Below are 7,716 nucleotides of genomic sequence, written 5' to 3' on the forward strand. Positions count from 1 at the left end.
TCCATCCATCCATCCATCCATCCATCCATCCATCCATCCATCCATCCATCCATCCATCCATCTTATTTTCCTTATGTTTCAGGCAGGGTTGTGGAAGAGCTGGTGCCTATCTTCAGCAGTCGTGTGAGGAGCTGAGGACAACCTGGACAGGTTGCAATTGCACAATAACATTCAATTTATTGTTTGTTTAGTTCCAAATACTTATATGGACAGGACAAAACAAGGAACTCAGTGTCACTTGCACGAACAAGGGTTACAGGGGCCCCAAGGGGCTCTTCAGCGAGCGCCCGGTGTCCGGGTTCTCTACCTATGGGGCATGTTCGGGCTCAGGCTGAACGAGCAACATAGGTTTGCCTTCCTGTGGGCCCACCACCTGCAGAAGGTGCCATAAAAGTTGTGTGCATGATGCCATGGGCAGTGGCCAAAGGCAGGGACCTTGGCACTCTGACTCTGGCTTACCAGACATGGGACATGGAACGTGACCTCTCTGGCAGGGAAGAAGCCTGAGCTTGTGCGTGAGGTTGAGAGGTACCAGCTAGACATAATTGGGCTCGCTTCGACGCACAGCATGGGCTCTGGAATCAATCTCCTTGAGAGGGGCTGGACCTTATTCCACTATGGGGTTGCCCATGGTGAGAGGCGCCAAGCAGGTTTGGGTCTACTCTTAGCCCCCGAACTTGGTGCTTGTGTGTTGGCATTTTCCCCTATAGAGGATGGCTTCCCTGCACCTTTGGATGGGGGGACAGGCTCTGACTGTTATTTGTGCCTATGCATTGGACAGCATTTCAGAGTATCCAGCCTTCTTGGAGTCCTTGGCAGGGGTGCTAGAAGGTGCGCCAGCTGGGGACTCCTTTATTCTACTGGGGGGACTTCAATGCCCAAGGGGATGACAACAGTATGATCTGGAGGGGCATTATTGGGAGGAATGGCCTCTCTGATCTGATCTCGAGTGGTGTTCTATTGTTGGACTTCTGTGCTAGTCATAGTTTGTTCATCACAAACACCATGTTCAAACATAAGGGTGTCCGTAAGTGCACTTGGTACCAGGACAACCTAGGTAGCAGATCAATGATTGACTTTGACGATGTGTTATCTGAATTGGGGCCATTTGTTTTGGACACTCGGGTGAAAAAAGAAGCTGAGCTGTCAACTGATCACCACCTGGTAGTGAGTTGGATCAGATGGTAGGAGAAGGTGCTGGATAGACCCGGTAGACCCAAATTATAGTAAGGGTTTCCTGTGAACGCCTGGCAGAAGAACCCATCAGGAATATCTTTAACTTACACCTCCAGGAGAGCTTTAACCACATCCCAGCTGAGGCGGGGAATATTCAGTCAAAGTGGGCCATGTTCCACACCTCAGTTGTTGAGGTGGTTGCCTTGAGCTGTGGCCACAATGTTGTCAATGCTTCTTGCGGTGGATATCCACAAATTCGGTCGTGGACACCCCAGTTTTGGAGACTGTCAAGCTGAAGAAGGAGTCCTATCAGGTCTTGTTGCCTGGTGGGACTCTGGAGGCAGCTGAGGAGTACCGGAGGGTCAAGCGATCCACAGTCTTGGCTGTTGCTGAGGCAAATGCTCGGATGTGGGAGGAATTTGGTTAGGCCTTTGATAGAATCTCTCAGTCAGATCCGAGGAGATTCTGGCAAAAAATCATGCGGTTGAGGAAAGCAGATCTTTACTAGCACTGTGTTCAGTGAAGTTGAGGTGCTGTTGACCTCAACCAGGGATGTGGCCAGGAAGTGGAATGAATACTTCTTGTACGTTCTCAATCCCACCGGCACATCTTCCATGGAGGAAGCAGAGTCAGGGGACTTCAGAGTTGATCTGTCCATAACTGTGGCTGAGGTCACCAAGGTAGTTAAAAAGCTCCATGGCAGCAGGGCTCTGGGGGTGGATGAGATTCACCGTGATTCACTTAAGACTCTGGATGTTGTGGGGCTATCTTTGTTGACATGCCTTTGCAACATCGCGTGGACATGGGGGAAGTGCCACTGCAAAATATTTTCACAGAGAACAGTCTCTTTCTTGTTATTATTCAGCTCAAAACTTTGTTCAGAATCTCATCTTTTCTAAGAAGATGTTAAAATCTGTCCGGTGGTTCATAAAATATTTTGTTAACAAATACATGATCATAATTCAGCGACTACCTCATCAAACATTAGCTCAATAGTTGTAAAATTTATGGCGTTATAGCCATAACCCATGGCTCATTTGTATTTTAGGGTGAATTGGCCGTGGTAGCCATCTTGAAGTTGATAGGCTCCATTAGCTTATCAGTTGTAGATGTACATCCAGGGATTACTTTCTGCAAGTTTTACTAAAATCTATCCTTTGGTTCATGAGAAATAGACACACAAACATGCACACAGACACAGGAAAAACGTTGGTTACGTACTGTAACCCCAGATTCTATGAATATAGGCGTAGCCCTTTAAGGCTGTCGCTGATGGGTTTATCCCGTTATGCGCAAGCATCATACTGAAAAAATTAGTCCACGCCCACCTGCTGTGTGGGCCCCACCCGATCCGTATAAATTGCATTAAGAGCGGGTAATCTGCTCCCAAATAGCTTATTCTTTCTTCAGCTATTCAGGAACCAGTGAGGCCCGACGCTTAAAGGGCTACGCCTATATTCATAGAATCTGGGGTTACAGTACGTAACCAACGTTCTATGTCATATAGGCTTCGCCCTTTAAGGCTGTCGCTGATGGGTTAAGGGCGAAGCGGATGTGGTCCTCGCCTCACTGGGTCCATTCAAACACAGTAAGAAGCGGAAGCTTGCCCAAAAAACGTCTTGTCACTCAGCTCCCCATATGCATAACTACGCATCGCGTAATTATGTGCCATGCACAGACGCATGTTGTGTAACTATGCGTTCTGACAAGGCATGAACGCCCCGGAAAACTTTCAACGGGGAGAAGATGTTGAAAAGAGGAGGGGGGGGGGGCATGAACCAACTGGTTCATGATTGAACAGTATAAACAGATTAATATCAATGAACTGATTATTGAACAAATGAACTGATTGGTAACAATAGTCATGAACTGATTAGTGACAATAGAACCAAAATCACAGACACAACTTATGACTGATAACAACATCTCACACTATGAAGCATGCAGACAGATGTGAGCTTAAACAGAGTTCCATGAAGAAAACGACAATATTCATTCTGTTAGAGCACTAAGGACAGAATGTGTCATGGAACGAGCCGTTACATCACGTAGGTAAAAGCGAATAAATGAGCAGGGTGTTGACCATGCAGCCGCAGTGCAAATGTCCTGCATTGACATACCATTATGCAGAGCAGTCAAAGATGCGATACCCCTGTTGAGTGTGCTTTGAGGTTGACAGGAGGCTCTAGATCTGATGCTCTGTAGGCTTCAGAAATGGCCTCACACAGCCAGTGTGACAAGCGCTGGGTGGATAACGGGCGACCTGCAGATGCATCTCTATAATGCACAAACAATTGTTGAGTTTGACGCATCGCAGCTGTGCGCGCTATGTAACACGACAACGCCCGCACCGGACAGAGAAGATGAAAAGATGCTTCTTCTTCTGATCTGTGGGGGGGAGTGAAGAATCCCTCCAACGATATCTGTCTTGATTTAAAAGAGCTCGTGATGTTTTTAGGCATAAAGGCTGGGTTTGGTCTTAAATCAGCTGAACTACCGTCAGCCTGGATTCTGAGACATGACGGAGCGGCAGAGAGGGCAGATAAATCACTCACCCTCTTAGCGGATGTTAAAGCCAGCAGCAGGGCTGTTTTAAGAGACAAGAATTTAAGTGAAACCTGATCCAGAGGCTCAAATGGGGCTTTGATCAGGGCTCGTAGGACCAGCGTTAAATCCCACTGTGGAACGAGTGGGCGTGAAACCGGCCTATGTCTTTGTACACCTTTTAGAAACCGCTTCATTAGCGGGTGATTAAAAGCTGTTCTGTCTCCGAACCCTTCGTGGCAGGAAGAGATGGCTGCAGCGTACGTTTTAATCGTGCTGAATGCCAACTTCCTATCCATCAGCTGTTGAAGAAAAGACAGCACGCCGCCTAATACCATACCATACCATACCAATTTATTTATATAGCACTTAAAACAGCAACAAGGCCAACCAAAGTGCTGTACAAAAGAACACAAACATGCACAGCAGACAGGAAAACATAAAATAGAAATACAGATACAAATAGCAGCAGGAGCTAACTAAAATGGCCAACAGAGTAGAGAACAGACCGGACCAAAACAAATCACACCGTGTTAAAGGCAAGCGAATAGAAGTGGGTCTTCAAGCGAGACTTAAAGACTGAGAGTGTGGGAGCCTGCCGGACACTCAGTGGCAACTCATTCCACAGTCGTGGACCTGCAACAGAGAAAGCCCTGTCACCTCTGAGCTTACGACGGGTTTCTGGGACTGAGAGAAGCATCTGGTCTGCTGACCTCAGAGAGCGCGGTGGGACATATGGCTGCAGAAGATCAGTGAGATAGGATGGGGCGGAACTGTTCAGTGATTTAAAAACATACATGAGAATTTTGAAATGGATCCGAAGGTGAATGGGTAGCCAGTGCAGGGAGGCCAAAACTGGCGTGATGTGCTCTCTATAGCCTGTACCAGTTAAAAATCGGGCTGCAGCATTTTGGACCAGTTGTAGGCGATCAATGGAGGACTGACTGATTCCAAACAGAAGTGAATTGCAGTAATCAAGCCTAGATGTTATGAAGGCGTGGATCACTGTCTCGAGGTTCTTTTTGTTGAGTATAGGCTTCAGCTTAGACAGCCGTCTCAGCTGAAAAAAACAGGATTTGACCATCATGTTTACGTGACTGTTGAGTTTTAAGGACGGGTCCATTATCACCCCCAGATTAGTCACCTTTTGTTTCTCTAGCGGGGCTAGAGAGAATAGGTCAATGTCATAGTTCATGAGTGAGCCACTGGGATGGAACAGCATGACTTCAGACTTCTTCTCATTGAAGCTTAAGAAGTTTAAAGCCATCCAGTCCCGGATGTCAGCCAGGCAGTCAAGAAGAGGCTGAATAGAGCGTGTGCCTCTGTGCCTCAGGGGGAAGTAAATTTGGCAATCATCGGCATAGAAATGAAAGGGTATGTCGTGTTTGCGGAAGATAGCACCTAGTGGCAGCAGGTATAAAGAAAAGAGAAGGGGACCGAGGATGGACCCCTGCGGTACCCCCCACTGGAGTGCGGTCGATGCCGAACTGAAATCTTTGATATTGACACAGAAGGTTCTGTCAGAGAGGTAGGACCCAAACCATTTAAGGGCTGACCCTGTGATGCCCACCCACTGCTCCAGTCTAGAAATGAGGATATTGTGGTCGATGGTGTCAAAAGCAGATGTAAGGTCCAATAGGACAAGCAACACAGAATCACCTGCGTCTGTGGATATGAAAATGTCATTAAAAACCTTCAGTAGAGCAGTTTCAGTGCTATGGAGAGATTTGAAGCCAGATTGGAATAACTCAAGGATAGCGTGATCCCCCAAAAACTGTTTCAACTGAGACTCCACAATTTTTTCCAGTAGTTTAGAGGTGAATGGGAGTCTGGAGACAGGCCGGAAGTTGGACATGACTGAGGGGTCAAGGTTAGGTTTTTTCAGGAGGGGCTGGACAGCAACATGTTTAAAAGTCTTTGGCACCACACCTGAGGATAAACTGCTATTCAGAATAGTGAGGATAAAAGGACCCAGGGTAGGAAAAACTTCCTTTAGCAGTCGAGGGGGACCACATCAAAGGGGGAACCAGATGGCTTCATGCTGCACATTACCTGCTCCAGAGAGGACAGAGAGATGGGCTCAAAGTGGTCAAACACAGCCACACACTGAGATGGGATAGACAGATCATGAGCTGGTGGAGAAATGAGTGCCCGGGTGTTTGCCACTTTTTCTAAAAAGAAATGGAGGAAGTTCTCACACAGCTCAGTTGAGGCTTCCAGAGGTGAAGGCTCACTGAGGTGTAGAACTGAGTTCAGGGTGGAGAAAAGAACTCGGGGGTTGTGGGAGTTGGAGACAATTAAATCAGAATAGAATTTACATTTGGCAGCTTTAACGGTTTTCTGATAGTGACGCCAACTGTCCCTTAACATTTGAAAAGACACCTGGAGCCTGTCCTTCCTCCACTTTCGTTCAGCTCTGCGACACTGCCGCCTAACGGCTCGCGTGACGTCATTCAGCCAAGGCTCTGATTTAAGTTTCGTTTTTCTGGTCTTAAGGGGAGCAACACGGTCCAGAACATTTAAACAGGCAGAGTTGAACTGAGAGGTTAGCTCCTCAGTGGTAAGAGACACCGAGAGCTGTTCGATCCTCTCAGAATTAAAACCTTCATTAAAACGAGCAGCAGTGAAACGGTTAATGGAACGCGTACGTGCAGGAACGCACGTCTTAGCAGTATGACAAGGGGGGTGAAGTCAAACAATACAGGCATGTGATCTGAAAAAACATTGTCACCGATTTTCAAATTAGAAACAGAGACATCACGTGTTAAAACGAGGTCCAGCGTGTGACCGTGTTCTTGGGTGGGGCCGCTCACCTGCTGAGCTAAGCCAAAAGAGTCCAATAAATCCAGAAAGTCCTTCACTAAGGGCTTCTCCTGACAACACACATGCAAATTAAAGTCACCAATAAGCAAAAAGTGAGTGTATCTCTGAGTGATATCAGCCAAAAAGTCAGAGAATTCATTTATGAAGTCCTTAGAACGAGGTGGGCGGTAGATGAGTGCACACAGGACCGGAGGAGAGTGTCCAAGTTCAAAGGCGCTCAGCTCGAAGCTGGCGCGGGACACCGGGATGGACAACTGTTTACAGGCAAAGTTTGCTTTAAAAACTGTTAATAATCCCCCCCCCGCGCCGACCTGATGGCCACGGGGCATTGCAACATACACAGTCCGGAGGAAGTAGTTCCACCAGGGCGCTGGACTCACCATCAGGAATCCAAGATTCTGTGACGAACAGAAAATCCAACTCCTCATCTTTAAAAAAGTCATTGAGGATAAACGTCTTGTTGGAAACAGACCTTGCGTTGATTAAACACATCCTGATATTGTCCGACACAGGCACAGCCGTGGAGGGAGACGCGCGCGCCAGCGGGCGCAGGTTATGAAGAACAGCTCCTCCTGGTCTGCTGGTGCGGCGCACAGGTAAACAACTCCAGGTGTTTCCATGGACTGAGCGCGCGGACTCAATGGACATGAGGTGGCCTCTAAACCTTTCTCTGTACACCAGCGCTGAAAGGCCGTCCACTTTGATGTGTACAGGGCTGTGGTAGATGCAGCGCGTGAATCTTGAATTGTGCGCACTACCTCCTGAGGGAGACCCATCTTCTCTAAGCGGGACCGCTCAGCGGCCAGACCCACAGGTGCTGGCCTATTTCTGGGTAACTCCTGATCGCTCCTCCTGCTTGAAGGAGAGCATCTTCCCTCCATGGCAGTTTCCACGGACGACCCGACAACAGACGTTGCAGGACTGGGAACCATGGTGCGTTCACGCGCTCGGGAGCTACCAGGAGAGCTGTCAATCCTTCCTCCTGAACTCGGTTCAGGAACCGTAAAATCAGAGGAGGTGGGGGGAACGCGTACAGAAGCGTTTTGGGCCACGGGCTGTGAGCAAATGCATCCACCCCCAGCGGTGGATCGTCTCGTGGGCTCAGGGAAAACCATAATTGGCACTGAGCGTTCTCTCGCGTCGCAAACAGGTCCACAGCTGCTTTGCCAAACT

Source organism: Nematolebias whitei, chromosome 1 (assembly GCF_014905685.2).
Source record: "Nematolebias whitei isolate Nwh7 chromosome 1, NemWhi1, whole genome shotgun sequence".
Classification (NCBI taxonomy): domain Eukaryota; kingdom Metazoa; phylum Chordata; class Actinopteri; order Cyprinodontiformes; family Rivulidae; genus Nematolebias; species Nematolebias whitei.